The following is a 16976-nucleotide window of genomic DNA, read 5'->3' on the forward strand; positions in this document are numbered from 1 at the left end:
TGCGGCTCGGATGGCCGCTGGGAGTCACCCGCGGCCGCCCGCAAATCACGAGCCGTGTGCATTCATGTCAAGGAGCCTGGACTGCAAAATGCAGCCGTAATAAGACATGTCCTATCTTTTTGCGGTCCAGGCTCCCGGGCAATTAATGGGGCTGCAATTCACCCGCAGATTTGCGGGTGAATTGTGCCCGAAAGAATACGTTTGTGTGCATGGGGCCTTAATAACCCTCAAAACCTTTAGGTCCCTCAAAACAGCTGGTTGATGTAATTGGTGGAAAAAGTGGATTTTACAATGTTAGTAAATGCCTCAGTTACCAACATCAATTTCAGATCTATTTTAGTCATCAATTTAGGTAATACCTCCAAAGCCCAGGTGCAGGATTTCCCTAGTATAGGGCTTTGATATCAAACTAGAAGGGATTTATTCACTGGGATACGATGGAGCTCAGGATGTTGTGGTAGTAAATTTATTGAAGGATTTTTAAAAGGGGTCTGAATGCCTTTCTTGAAATAAATGAGACTACAAGTTATATGTACTAGATTACTGGTGATGGGGAATTAATTGAAAGTTTTATTCTGATTGTGAAATTATGAAAAATTGGCTTCTTACATATGGTAGTTGTTTTTCTTTTTCTGTATCAACCCATAAATGGAACAAAATAAACATGACAACTTCTATAACAACTTTCTAAAGGGGCAATCTACTATCTATCTATCTATCTATCTATCTATCTATCTATCTATCTATCTATCTATCTATCTATCTATCTATCTATCTATCTATCTATCTATCTATCTATCTATCTGTTCTGATGGTAGCGGCTCTGAACGGATGTAGATGTGAACAAAGCCACAGAGTGTGTCTTTGATCAAATATACACACTCTATAGTATTGTATATTTAAGGGACAACACACACATCTTAATAATCTAAACTTTTTGGGCGTTAATCACCAATCACTATTTTTTGTTTTTTCACTGTCACATTTCTAAAGGTATGTTCACACGGCTCATTTTGGGTAAATTGGAAGCAGAACTCCTACAAACATCAGCCCATTGATTTCAACGGGAAATACGGCATTCTGATCCGACTGGGCGTTTTTTTACGCCTCGTTTTCAAAAAAAACGGCACGTAAAAAGACGCCCTCGAAAAAGTGCATGTCACTTCTTGGGACTTTTTGGAGCCGTTTTTCATTGACTCTATAGAAAAACCGATCCAAAACCGCGAGCTTGATTAAAAAAACGCCTGAAAATCAGGAGATGTTTTCCCTTGAAAACAGCTCCGTATTTTCAGATGTGTTTGGTTAAGCGTGTGAATATACCCTCAGAGCCATAACTTTTTTATTTTTCAATTGCACACATAATGTTAATTAACTTTTGTTAACTTTTTTTTTTAGAAGGAATTAAAAAAAAACAAGAGTTTTTCCAGCATTGTTTTTCGCATTTTTAATTTACGCCGTTCACTATGCGGTGTAAATAACATGTGATCAGGCAAGAGTGAGTGTTGTTACATGAAACAGGCTGTTGCCCGCTGGGTGAATTCTCCCCCACCCTCGTCCATGGACATATTATAAGCTAAAAAAAAAAGAGAAAATTTTAACGCAGGATGGCGAGTTGCTGCTTTTAGCTGCATTTCAAGAGCCATAACTTTTTTATTATTTTTTAGTCGATGTAGCCATATGTGGGCTTGCTTTTTTTGTGGGACAAGGTGTAGTTTTCATCGCTACTATTTTGGGGTACTTGGGACTTATTGATTAGCTTTCATTTTTTTGGTGTAGAATGGAAAAAAAGGAAATTGGCCGTTGTTTTTTGTGGATTTTTTTGTACGCAATTCACCCCTCGGTTCAATCAATGTTAACTTGGCATGGCCTAATAGGTAGTTAATAATGGCAGCACATCGGCGCCCTGCGATTTCGTCACGGGTGTGCCGATGGGGTAACAGAGGGAGCTCCCTCTGTCAAATGCTGCGGTCGTTATTGACCGCGGAATTTAAGAGCTTAAACTGTAGGAATCGGACTACTCTTCAATTCCGGCAGTTGCGGCAGGAGCCTAGCTGCCATGCTCTTGTCGCTGATCTGGTGGGTACAGTGGAAGTACCCATGAGATATGAGCCACGGATTTATCTATCGCTTGTCGTTAAGGGGTTCATATAGAATGATACAAAATATCTGCTTTACTACAAAAATGTTTTCCTTTGCAAATATGTCCATATGACTAATTGTAGTTTTAAGATTTTCATGTGTATTTGAATAGGTAAGTTTCAAAACAAGTAAAGTATTTGTGAAATAATGTTGTTGGTTTTTTTACCAGAGGCTATGCAGCCATGACATTTTTTTTTTATAGGGCCATTGTTTGAAATTTGTTATTTATTTTACTGATTAATTAAAATTAATAAGTTCGAGGCTGTATGCACTCATTGAATTCCTAAATATGTGAGCAATTTATTATCCCATTGAAAAGGCTATTGGACATGCAAGAAGTTTAACATAGATGCGGACACTCCTAAACTTATATTTTTTAGAAGGCACATTGCTGTTGGGAGATATTGAGTAGGGTTTATTGTGTGTCAGCTGCTGTTATGCCACTAATATGTGAATTACTTCTTATGTATTCGGCAAAGGGTTCAATGGTCAGAGCAAATACTAAGGGTATGTTTACACATAGCGTAAACAATGCAGATTTTCCGCAACGTATTTTATTGCAGAAAATCTGCAGCGTAATACAGTAGCAGCAGAGTGGATGAGATTTGAACAAATCTCATACACACGCTGCATAAGAAACCGCTGAAAAAAACATTTATAAATTGACAGTCGGTGCGTTTTTTAATCCACAGCATGTCAATTTACTTATAGTTGAGTCTGTTAGACTGGGTTCTCACAGTGGGCCGACATTCAAATTGACCACAGGGAAAAGCACTTTAATTGTCAATGGCTGTGTGGTTATACAGCTAAACGACGGTTTACCGCACAGTCATTAACAATGTAAGTGCTTCCCTGTAGTCAATTTTGCGTCCACACCTTGGCCGTGGTTCATCTGCAACATGGGAGTCCAGCCTAAAGCCATCACACTCAAATTGATGTAATTGTTTGACAACTGAAACTTTTTTAGACTTAATGCTGATAGTAATGGTACCACATGGGAGAGCATTTTCTGAAGACTTGAGAAAGAAAAGTATTTCATGGCACAAATGAGGACAAGATTTTTAGTCAGAACACAGTAGCAAAAGTAAGTAATTAAAACTAGATGGTCTTATCAGAAGCTCCCTGAAACGCTTAGGCTGTCCAAGATTTCACCTTGCAGTAAGCAAGTTTTGCTGAAAGAAGTGCAAGAACATTGGCGAGAAAAGTGCCTCAGAGCTGGAAAAAGTTGTGGCAAGCCAAACTGGAGTGACTAAATAGAAGTTGAATGCACGGCAGAAGTCACTGCTAAAGCCAAAGCACAGGAGAGCCTGTTGAGATGTTGCCAAAGCTTATATTTTTACAATTTATAAAGGCTGGCCACACTACATTGCCTCCAAAAAAGCCCCCCAAATACTTTTTTTTTTCCATTTTGTTCTTTTATTTACGATCCTCATTGCGCTTCCACCAATTGTTTATATCCAAGGGTACCGGTCCGTGGCAGTTTCCATCCTCATATATTAGATCCCCACAATTCATAGTGCTGGCATCTCTGCCAGCTCCAGACCCGCCAAGCACACCACCTCTGTTCAGTAACAGACAGCCCAATCCACCACCACTGCACTGCGTAAACTTTCATGGCTAGCTGGATCGGCAACCCGAGCCTAAGATCTGGGGGAGAAGTCCAGATTACAGACATCTGATGAATTAGAGATCTGAGAAATGAAGAGGCAGCAGAAAGTGTCAGATGTTGAGGAGGGCACAGTCCACATGCAGGAAGGTGCAGTGGCCACAGGGGAGGACCCCACCAGTTTATCAATTGCTAGTATCCAATCGGCTGCCACATTCTTCGATCCTGGTGTAGTATATGTGTTCTGTGCAGACAATGGTGGAACGCAGGTTGTCATCCAGGGGGCGTTCGCCAGTGAGGATCCTGGGGAGAGAGAAGCCGCTGCCACAGCGACTCACGTCAACTATTTTCCAAACGTGGCAGTGGCAGACACTAGCGCATTGGTCGGAACTGGCGCCACTGCAACAACTGTGATAACAACACGGAACAATGAAACCCTGCTGGGCCGAGCGGTTTCCACTGGTCAGTACACTTCACTGAGCATGCTTGGAGAAAACAGAGTTTATTTGAACCACCCATGCTCTATAGAGATGAGCGAACCGATTCGGCACGAATCGCATTCGATCCAAATTTCCTAAAAGTTTCAGATTTGCTGAAATCCATGTAGCAGATTTAAAAAAAAAATCTCCCTCTTATCTCTCTTGAGCTCTCTCGATCCCTCTCTCTTTCAATCTCCCTCTCTTTCCCAATTTCACTCTCTCTTCATCTCTCTCTTCCCATTTCTCTCTCGATCTCTCTCTTCCCCCTTTTCTCTCTCGATCTCTCTCTCTCGATCTCTCATTATAGTCTCAAGCCCATTGGCTGCAGACAATTACATGATACATATTATTGGGCGATGCTAATCTTAGAATCCAAAGCCTGAACTCAAGCATTTACAGATATTAAGAGCACGTAAAAAAAATGAAATATATTATCGCACAGAATACCTGTCAGACTTTGTTTACATCTGCCTTGGAAGCTCCCAGACAGCATGCAGCACTATTTTGTCAAGGAAGATTACGTAAAGCATGACCGAAAACTGACAGAACCCATTACAAACAGTCAATGGGTGCAATTGGGTGCCATCTGTGTCCATCATGTGATGGATCCATCAAATCTAGTATTTTTGGTTTTCTGTTCCTATAATTCAGCAGAAATAAAGACCCAGATGTGAACATAGCCCTAAAATAACATCACTATGCAATGACCTGTCTATAGAAAATTAAAACTAGCACCAGAAAATAAGCCACAGGTTATCTATAGGTTATAGGTAATAAAAAACTGACAAGCATCGTAAATGGCTAAAAAATTATTTGATAATATATGATCTGCCTTGATCCAATGTGCTTTGATGATGAGAACTGAGAAGTAGGAACAGGCCCCCATTAGGCCCCCCAGCTGCCATGACAACCATCAGCACCCAGCGATCGCATTGCAGGGAAACCAATGTGCTACACCCCTTTCTTTCTTTCTTTTTTTTTTTTGTATTTCAAATTTTTATTAATTTTAACAAAGAAAAAGTAAGGATACAAAAGAAAAAATTGGGGATAGGGACTCAATACATTCCTCTCATGACAGAACACACAAAAATGTATGACAACAGTATAATGCAGTTAGTCAAATACAGCCATCTTGCGTGAAAACCATAGACTCACATTGGAAATCAGAAGAGAAAAATATGAACACATACCTATTGGCATACATCCACATGAGCTATATCCACACTAACTAAAGGTAAAGAACTAATCCAGAAAAGAACAGACCAAAGAGATAGAAGATGAAAAAATAAGAGAGGGGGGAAAAAAAGGATGAAAACTCCCTCCCAACCCCCCCCCCACAGTGCCCCAAACCAGCAAGATCCTAAACACCTGCAGATCCATCTCCAACAGACACACCCAAAAGCCTCTGACAACTGCCTGAGTCACAGAAAGAGAACCAATAAAGCCAGGTTTTCAGAAATTGTACTGTACGTTCAGGTGAGGAGTGAAGTAATTTCTCCATCTTCCGAATTTCATGAACACGCTCAAGCCATTGTCGAATAGATGGGGGTTCAGAGGATCTTCAACAAGCCGGAATACAGGCCTTTGCTGCATTCAACAGATGTCGCAGCAACGACTTCCTATATTTCTCTATAGGCATGCTATGGTGATGCAGAATGATCCAATCTGGATCATCCCTCAAAGAACACCCAGTAATCTCAAGAATGATATCTTGAATCTCCTACCAACAATTTCTAAGTTTATCACAGCTCCAAAAAATATGCAGAAGAGTCCCTTCTTCCCTGCCGCACCTCCAATAAAGGGGAGAAACATCAGGGAACATTTTATACAGAACATGCGGGACTCAGTGCCGCCGAGAATTTTAAAGTTAGTTTCTAGATATGCATTACTGATAGATGCTTTATGAGAAAGGATCATGATCTTTCCCTTTTGCTCTCCAGTTAGTGAAATATGAAGATCCCTTTCCCATTTCGTAACATATGGAGGTGTAAAGTCCTCAGCAGGTGTGAGTAGTACTCTATAAATATTAGATAATGTGCGTTTCACGTGACCTTTTTGAGAACACAATAATTCAAAAGGAGCGAGTGTGCGAGTATACGTAGAGGGCACAGGAAGACGAGACAAGTAATGAGTTAGCTGTAGAGTCTGCCACTGGGAAGCCACATGTAGATCCTCAGGCATTGAAAGCTCCCTCCCACTGAACCATTTGTCGTTCCTATAGAAGCGATCAACCCTGAAATGTCCCTCAGTTAACCAAAACTTAAATGTCTCATCAGTCAGGCCCGGGCCAAATTCCGGGTTGCCCAGGACCGGTGTGAGAGGTGAATGTGGAGGTGATATCCCATCTCACCTCTGTAAGGGTCTAAACATCTGCAAAGTCAGACATATAGTGGGATGATAAGTCAGAGGCCTCCAATGAGTCGGAGCTATCTAAGGCAAACACTTCAAGGGAATGTCTGTAAAACCCTGTTCCACTTTTATCCAGGCCTTGAAGGGTTCATGTCTGCACCAATCCACTATTCTAGTCAAATGAACTGCATGATAGTAGTGTTCCACATCAGGCAGTCCAATCCCACCACGCTTCTTAACAAGAACAAGAAGCTTCCTCTGCAGTGTGGGATGTTTATTGGCCCAAAAAAAGGAAGTAAAGCATTGGTACATGGTTCTAAAGAAAGAAGACTGTATCTTAATTGGCAAGGCCTGCATCGGGTATACGATACGAGGCAAAACATTAATCTTAAGAATCCCCACCCGTCCAAACCAAGAAAAATTCCATCGAGCCAAATCACTCTTCACCGAGGGCAGCAGAGGTAGAAAGTTGATTTTAAGTGTCTGGTCTATACAACTCGGTAATTGGATGCCTAGATATTTGATCGAGCCACGTGTCCACTGAAAAGGAAAACTAGCACTTAAGGGACTCTCCTGTTCATGTGGAACATTTAGTGTCATCGCCTCTGACTTCTGGAAGTTAATTTTAAAGTAGGACAAAGAGCCATATTTCTGGAATTCCTCCATAAGTTTGGACAAAAAATAATAATAAATCGTCTGCATAAGCGGAAACTTTAAATGACTTACCACCCATAGTTAAACCCCCCACATTTACATTACTTCTAATCCTACTGAGGAAAGGTTCTAGGGACAAAGCAAAGAACAAAGGCGACGGGACAGCCCAATCAAGAAAGGCGAGGAATAAGTACCATCAACCCTTACAGAAGGCGAAGACTAAAGACCACCAACCCACGTCAGCATATTAGGTCCCAAACCAAGATGTTACAGAGTTCCAAAGAGAAATGGCCACCCGACCCGATCAAAGGCCTTCTCTGCATCTGTAGATAAAATCACGGTAGGAGACTTCTGTGAGTTGGCCCAATGGACGAGATTAAGGGCCTTTGTCGTGTTGTCCCTCGCTTCCCTAGATGGAATGAAACCGGCTTGGTCTTCATGAATCACAGTAGTCATCAGCGGATATAGGCAGTTTGCTAAAATTTTTGAGAATAGTTTTAAATCTACATTAAGCAGGGATATTGGCCTGTAACTAGCACAGGAGGATGGATCCTTGCCCTCCTTCGGATAACCACTACAGTTGCTTTCAAAGAATCCGAAGGGACCAAACTGCCTGACGCTATTGCATTAAGGGCCTCCAAGAACCCATCCGATAATTGATCAATAGACATTTTATAGTAGCCAACAGTCAGTCCGTCAGGGCCTGGAGCTTTCCCCGATTTGGTATCTTTCAATGCCCTTGAAAGTTCACTGAGAGATATGGGGTGATCCAATGTAGAACAAGCCTCCGCTGATAACTGAGAAAGACCCAATGAAGCTATGTTTTCAGTTATGTCTACACGAGTGGGTGGAGAATGTGGCTCTAGCTGGTATAGAGAAGAATAGAACTCCCGAAAGTAATGGGCGATATCTCTCGGGGAGGAAACCTTTGTGCCCGCCTAAGAAGTGATACGAGGAACATCTGTTGAGGCTCGCTGTGTTCTCAAGGCGTTGGCCAAAATTTTCCCTGGTTTATTTCCACTTTCATAGAATATTCTACGGCATTTGACCAATGCCACTTTAGCTTTCACATCATAAAGTGATCTAAGTTCCTCCCGAAGAGCTATCATAACGCTCCTGTGACTGACATCGTTTATGTTTGGTTTCAACCTCTCTAATCCGTGTCGCCATTCGCCTTCGCAGTCCTCTCCCTCTTGAGTCTCGCACCCCACTTGATGAAAGACCCGCGTATATAACATTTATGAGCCTCTCAGACAGTCAGTGGTTTCGACACCGATCCGGACTTAGTAGAGAAATGCATTTCCAACTCTCGTTTTATTTCGGACTGAGCTTCAGGGTGATTAAGCAGAAACGTATTAAGTTTCCAACGGCCCTGTGTCACGGAAGGCGGAGCAAAATAGAGAGTGAGACTGGCGAATGATCTGATAAAGGAGACGTATGTATATCTGTTCTCACTACTCTATCAAGATGAAAGAGGCTGATAAAAAAAATAGTCTATTCTGGAGAACATATCATGAGTAGCTGAATAATAGGAATAATCACGAGTTCCCGGGTACAGAGTCCTCCATGCATCCACCAATTGGTGCTCATGTATAGTGGTTTTAAGGGATCGGAGCTGTGAAAAAGAAAGATGAGAAGCACCTCTCGAGACATCCAGATGAGGCTCCAAAGCTACATTAAAGTCACTTCCCACTATAATAATGCCCTCACCAAAAGACATTATTATATTTTGTTATCCCTTGCTGAGTACATATTTAAATTGATGCCCGTCTTTATATTCATACGTGCGCTGTCACTTTAGCATCCATATTGATGTTACTTTTGGATGCTATTACTTTCAGCATACGTTTAGATGTTTCTAATATTATTCTGTTAATATTATTCTGTTTCTTCTACATCTATTTAGATGCTGTCTTTTTAACATCCCTTTGGATGTTTTTATTTCCAAGTAATTTTATTGCCGTATATATATATTTTTTTTTGTATATTTGGATCTTTCTTTTTTCAGTTTTCTTATTTATACTGCTCCGACATAATAGAGTATTTTAATAATATTTAATATCCATTTGCAATTTTCTGCACTATGTACCATTGTTCTTTTCGCTATGTGTTTCCTTTGATTCAGTTGCGTATGTTTTGCAATGCTGCGGTCCAAGGTCCTGACCGCTGATTATACGATCTACTGCCTCGTGTGAATGGTTGCATTCCTTTCATTTGTGACGTCATCTGAGCACTTTGACCCCGGTCACATTGGCGGGTTTTTTCAGTGTTCAGTGTGTATTTAAACAGTGCAGTTGATATGCTTCTTTTATGGCCTGATGAAGATGCCGGTGCGGCATTGAAACGCGTAGCCTTTGTTTTCAATAAATCATCTTGTATATTACATACCTTTCATGCCTATTGCCTTCCTAGTGCAGCAGCGCCCTTGGAGACTCTGTTTTTTCTGTACATCAGCATATCTTCTGCGGTTTTCCTTGGAACACCGGCACTGAGTCCTGGCAGCAGCAGCAACTATTCTCTCAACTGTCCGCTGTCCTCTTATCCTAGGTGAGCACCTATTTGGATTTTTGGATATTGTACCTCTATTGCCCGGGTAATATACACTATGTGGCGCTGTGTTTTCTATTTCCTATCTGCCTAGTTCGGGATGGAACCTTCCTTTTGGATCTGACATCCCGCTGTAAAGATTTGCTCCATTGCGTTTGTGGTTTTTCCTGTGTGAACCACACCATAGAAGTTCTTCTTTCTCACTGGCTGCCACTCCGTTCTTTCACTGAAGCAAGTATCCGTGAATCATCTACTTTTATCCCACTGAGGATTTGTGTTACTGGAGGAAGTTTCACACCAATTATGACTGATTTTATCAACGATAGGAGACACTTTCGGGAACAATGGATCATGCAATCACTGGGACTTCTGGATACTACAGATCAAACTGAAATTGTGAGTAATACTTATACTCCCGAATTGACTAAAGTGATGACTGACATGTTTTTAACATTGGAGGATCTCCTGAAAAATGAAGCTAAACAGAACATAGACTGCCTGTTTTTGCAAACATACATCGCTGAAAGCATTACTCCCAGGGGACTGAGGATTATGCCCACTAACCCTTATCCCTCTGACATACGTTTTAGCTCTGATTGGAAGTTATTGTTAGACAATTGTCAATCAGGTGCCCTCAATTTACTTTTCCATAAGAGGACTTTCATCAATGACTCTTTGAAAACTGAGATCTCCTTGATTAACCCCTTAGTGACCAGCCCATTTTAGGCCTTAATGACCAAGCTATTTTATTCGTTTTTCTATAGTCGCATTCAAAGAGCTATAACGTTTTTATTTTTTCGTCTACATAGCTGTATGAGGACTTGTTTTTTGCGGGATTAGTTGTGCTTTTTAATGGCACCATTTTTGGGTACATATAATTTTTATATTAACTTTTATTAACCTTTTTGGGGGGGATTATAAAAAAAACCTGAAATTCCGCCATTGTTCTATGCGTTTTTAAATTGACGCCGTTCACTGTGCGACGTAATTAACATGTGACCTTTATTCTATGGGTCGGTACGATTACGGCGATACCACATATGTGGAGGTTTTTTTATGTTTTACGACTTTTGCACAATAAAAACACTTTTGAACTAAAATTATTTGCTTTTGCATCGTCGCTTTCCAAGAGCCGTAATTTTTTTATTTTTCCATCAATGTAGTGATTTTTTGGGCTTGTTTTCTGCGGGACAAGACGTAGTTTTGAATGGTACTGTTTTGGGGTATATGGGACTTATTGATTCATTTTTATTATGACTTTTTTGGGGGGCAATGGAAAAAAATTGCAATTTCGCCATAGTTTTTGGCGTTTTTTTTTTACGGTGTTCACTTTGCGGTTTAAATTACATATTAACTTTATTAATGGAGTCATTACGGTCGCGGCGATACCACATATGTGTACTTTTTTTTTTTTTTTACACTTTTACTAAATAAAACCACTTTTTATGGAAAAAAATGGATTTATTTTTTTACTGTACTTTTTATTAATAATATTTATTTCACTTTGATGACTGATTTTATTAGTCCCACTAGGGGACTTTACTGTGCGATGTTCCGATCGCTGCTATAATGCTCTGGTATACTTCGTATACCAGAGCATTATTGCCTGTCAGTGTAAATCTGACAGGCAATCTGTTAGGATGTGCCTCCGGCGCGTCCTAACAGGCATATGTCCAGGGCAGACCTGGGGGCTTTTATCAGTCCCCCGGCTGCCATGACACCCCATCGGAGACCCGCGATTGCATTCGCGGGCCGCCGATGGGTGACAGAGGGAGCGCACTCCCTCTGTAAACAAAGTTAAATGCCGCGGTCGCTATTGACGGCGGCATTTAACGGGTTAAACGGCCGCGATCGAAGTAAACTTCGATCGCGGGCGTTGGAGCAGGAGCTCAGCTGTCATCAGACAGCAGAGCCCCGGCTCCTGCCTGCACGGGAGACCCGTGCAGGACTTAGACTAGGCTGACGTGAAAAGGCGTCAGCCTAGCCTAAAGCCCAGTAGTGAATCACGTTAAAAGACGTATTGGTGGTCACTAAGGGGTTAAGGATAAGTTGTCTAAATTCTCTGACCATCCCGATTTCTTAAAAATAGAATCATCTATAAATAATAGGCTCAGCACCTATGAGAAAGATCTTATTCTCCGAAAATCTAATAAATTTAAAAGAGATCGTTGTGAGCACCAAGCTAATGCTATGGGTGACACGAATGCACCTATGATTGATATAACAATTGATCAACCTACCATCAGCAACGAAAGATTTGGAAAAAAGTTTTTTTTTCCCCTGACTGAGGGTATATCTCGTAGGTACCCCCGCAATGGTTTCCCAGAAGGTGAATCACGTAGGTTTTCCCCCCACAGTAGATCATTTAAAAACAGCTACAGGAATAGGAATTCTGTTGAGCTCCCAATGAATCCTACCCGCTCTACTAATTCTTCAGTGGTGACCCATACCACTGAATCTATGTTTCTTCGCACCAAGGTTAACACTGAGAGCACTGTTTCCATCAACTCTAGAGTTATTGATTGTATGTCCTCCATTAACCACCTTTCTGATATTCCTGTCAATGCATTTAGGTCCTCTGAATTGGAAACTCGTTTATTACAGTTCCAATCCTCCCTGGAAAATCCTTCCACTCCTATTATCATTTCACCATCCTCTAACATCTCTATGGTACTATCAGAGCATGATGTATCTACATCTCTCTTGCAATTATCCATTCATGATACCTCAGCCAATTTATTGGATAACTCTTTTCCCACAAATATAGAAGGGGCTTGTGCCATATCACCCCCTAATGATGTACCCTATGGCATTTCTGATCCCCCTCTTTTAGCTCCCATATCCTTCTTGGATGCCACCACTTCTTTTTTAGGACTCCCCTCCCAATTAACCATGCCACCCGTTACACCCACTATCAACAGCGACGACAAACTTGTGACTTACCTCCTAAGCCCGAAAATACAAACTATTACACATTTTTTCCCACTGGTACAAAAAATTTCTATAAAAAGAAAATTAGATACAGAGGAAGAAGAGGAGGTCGCAAACGCTACAAAACGACCCCTTTCCACCACTCTAAAGAAACATCGGATCAACCACTAAAAATGAAACTATTTAACTTATCCTCTCACATTTTGGATCCACATGAGATCAGTCTGCTTAATAAGGGCCTTTCCTTTTGTCCTGTCGCGTCACCCAATAATTTTGATCTTTTCATGGACCTCAACAGGTTCGTTCGCAAATTAACCCTTACTAGACACTTTTTTCTCTTTCCAAAATGGTGCCAACACATGCAACATCTGCCCCTGCGCCTGAATCAATTACATACGACCCCGTTCCGCCATTTATTACTACTGATCTAAAGCCTAAATCTTGCTTTTATCCCCTGCACCACCAGGGCTCCCTATTGGAAACTTTTTCCACTCTCGTAGGTAATGAGTTTAGATCTCTTGACAAACCCACACACAAATCTGATAACCTCACATATCAGGAAAGAAATTCCCTTAAAACATTGGCGAAAAATGATAATATTACGATTCGTTCAGCTGACAAAGGAGGAGGTATTGTAGTTATGAACAGGGATCAATACTTGGGGGAGACCCACAGGATTCTGGGAGACACGAATTTCTATGTTCAATTGACAGTGAATCCCCTACACGACCACTCATTAAAATATGCTAATCTAATTGAGACAGCATTCCGAGATGGCATTATTACCAAAAAAGAAAAGGGCTTTCTCAATATGCCTTTTCCAAATTTGCCATTTATGTACCACGTTCCCAAGATACATAAATCCATCACGAATCCCCCCGGACGCCCCATCATTTCTGGGATTGGGTCCTTGACCAGCAACCTCTCTCATTTTGTTGACCTGCATCTTCAACCTTTAGTGGTCGGCCTATCATCATATCTTAAGGATTCGACGCAAGTTATTAGAGAGCTTCTTTCCACTAATGTCACTAATTCCATGCATCCCATTAATTTTCTCACTGCAGATGTCACTGCTCTATACAGCAACATCCCCCACTCCAAAGGCCTTGAGGTTATTGAGTCTGCATTAACTACCAAAACCCACATGCCCACTAGTCAGATTGAATTCATCACCAAATGTGTTCATTTTATTCTCCACCACAATTCTTTTAGTTTTGATAAAAAAAATTATAACCAAATTAAGGGGTGTGCTATGGGTTCCAGGTTTGCACCCTCATATGCCAACCTCTATATGGGAAATTTTGAAGATCATTATATTTACCAGGATCACCGCTTCAAAAATAAGATTTTATTTTATAAACGCTATATTAACGATCTCCTCTTCATTTGGATGGGTAATGAGTCTGAGGCTGCATCTTTTATTGAATTTCTTAATCAGAATACTTATGGGCTTTCTTTTACACACACTTTTTCAACCATGTCCATTGATTTTCTGGATTTGACTATTTCTTTTGACACTACCTCCAATAAATTTAATACAAAGACTCATTTTAAAACGGTAGATGTCAATAGCTACATCAATTTTAATAGTGCCCATTATCCTCCATGGATCAAAAATGTCCCTTTTGGTCAATTTAGGAGGGTAAGAAAAAACTGTACTACCAATATGGATTTCAATAGGGAATGTAATATTTTAGAAAAAAGATTCAAAGAGAAGAACTTTCCAACCAATCTCATAAAAGGAGCTCGGCACAAAGCTGCCCTATTAACCCAAGCATCGTGCATTGAGGAAAAGGTAGACAAGAGAACTGTCCACAATTTCAGCAACAATTTCATTACCACATTTAATAGTGGTAATAAGAAAATCAGGGAAATCCTAGAGAGACATTGGCATATTCTGACCAGTGATCCCTATCTTAAGGCAGAATTGCCTAGTAAACCTATTGTTACTTTTAGACGTTCAAAACCTTTAAAAAATATTTTGGCTCCCAGTAGACTGAGCAATCCTTCAGCGACCTGCTCAACTTTGCTCCCTAAACTATTAGGCTCTTTTAAATGTGGCCATCAACGCTGTATGTGCTGTGCTATTATCACCCATAGAGCCACAAAGTATACATCCACAGTGACTGAGGAATCTTTCAAGATCAATAGTTTCCTGAATTGTGGGAGTTCATTTATCATCTATATGCTTGAATGCCCCTGTCATCTACAATACATTGGCCGTACTACACAATGCCTACGAACCAGAGTTAATAGCCATAGGTTCAATGTAACTTCTGGTTTCATGAAACATAGTGTTTCCCGTCACTTTGCCTCTACTCATAATAATCTTTTTAATGAAATAACAGTCACACCCATCGAACAGATTCCACTAAATACTGCCAATAGATTTAGTAAGCTCAAGCAACGTGAAAATTATTGGATTTTCAAACTAAGGACTCTCCAACCATATGGTTTGAATGATCTCTCTGAATCTTCCCTAGAGTAATACTGATTATTGATATCACAATAATGTTTATCGATCCAACAGTAATTTCTTTGCTCGTTCGATTGAGTCCTTTTTTCCTCTCATTTGCCATTGTTTTGCAGTTCCTAGCTCCATGCACTCCTTTTAATTCGTTTAGTTCATAATTCAGGTTATTCCGATTTAGCGGCTTTTTGGCAATTACATAGAGATTATAACTGTTACTCCCTTTCCGCTACGTCATCTTCCCGATATCCTAATTTTTACTCTGTATCCCTCATTTTTAATATCTACCTTACCTAGTTATTTGATTGTCTAACCGTATACGTGTTTAAATGTTTACTGGTTTACACGCACCTGCTTCTCTTTTATCTTGTTTTTATATTGACAGTTTATTTAATTACTTACTGTATTGTACCTATATAATTGTATCCATATAATTGTATATTATTTTTTCATAATGGTATCTTATTGTATTATATTTTGTTATCCCTTTCTGAGTACATATTTAAATTGATGCCCGTCTTTATATTCATACGTGCGCTGTCACTTTAGCATCCATATTGATGTTACTTTTGGATGCTATTACTTTCAGCATACGTTTAGATGTTTCTAATATTATTCTGTTAATATTATTCTGTTTCTTCTACATCTATTTAGATGCTGTCTTTTTAACATCCCTTTGGATGTTTTTATTTCCAAGTAATTTTATTGCCGTATATATATATATATTTTTTTGTATATTTGGATCTTTCTTTTTTCAGTTTTCTTATTTATACTGCTCCGACATAATAGAGTATTTTAATAATATTTAATATCCATTTGCAATTTTCTGCACTATGTACCATTGTTCTTTTCGCTATGTGTTTCCTTTGATTCAGTTGCGTATGTTTTGCAATGCTGCTGTCCAAGGTCCTGACCGCTGATTATACGATCTACTGCCTCGTGTGAATGGTTGCATTCCTTTCATTTGTGACGTCATCTGAGCACTTTGACCCCGGTCACATTGGCGGGTTTTTTCAGTGTTCAGTGTGTATTTAAACAGTGCAGTTGATATGCTTCTTTTATGGCCTGATGAAGATGCCGGTGCGGCATTGAAACGCGTAGCCTTTGTTTTCAATAAATCTTCTTGTATATTACATACCTTTCATGCCTATTGCCTTCCTAGTGCAGCAGCGCCCTTGGAGACTCTGTTTTTTCTGTACATCAGCAGCTCACCAAAAGACTGAAGTTGTTCCAAGTAGTCAGCAAGTGCAACCGGCTGACTCGTATTTGGTAGATACAAATTGGCCATCGTGACAACCTGCGAAAATAGAGTTCCCTTCACAAACAAAAATCGACCCTGGGGATCAGCTTGAGAATCAGTGAATGACCATGGAACATTTTGTGCAATAAGTATACTCACACCTCTAGAATGGGAATCCTCTGAATAGCCATGATAACAATACGGAAAGCGTCTATTGAATAGCTTAGGTACCTTATCTTTCCTGAAGTGTGTCTCCTGGAGAAACGTCACCTTGGCTCTATGAGGCCAAAGATCATTAAGAATCATGGTACTCTTCTCAGGAGTCTGCAAGCCTCTCACATTATAAGAAAGGAACTTCACGTCAGTATGAATGACCGCTGAGCGCTGTAAGGAGAGAAAGAGAAAAAAAAATAGTAGAAAAGAACGGTTGAAATGGAAAAGAAGAGTAGGGAATACGCTAGGGAAGTCAAAAGAATCCGGAGAAGCTCGTCCAGCGAGATACTCCGGAGGAATAAACCTAGGAGGAGAGTAAGTAAGGCACCCAAGGAAGTGGAGACCACC

This window comes from Rhinoderma darwinii, chromosome 1, assembly GCF_050947455.1.
Source record: "Rhinoderma darwinii isolate aRhiDar2 chromosome 1, aRhiDar2.hap1, whole genome shotgun sequence".
NCBI classification, from domain to species: Eukaryota; Metazoa; Chordata; class Amphibia; order Anura; family Rhinodermatidae; genus Rhinoderma; species Rhinoderma darwinii.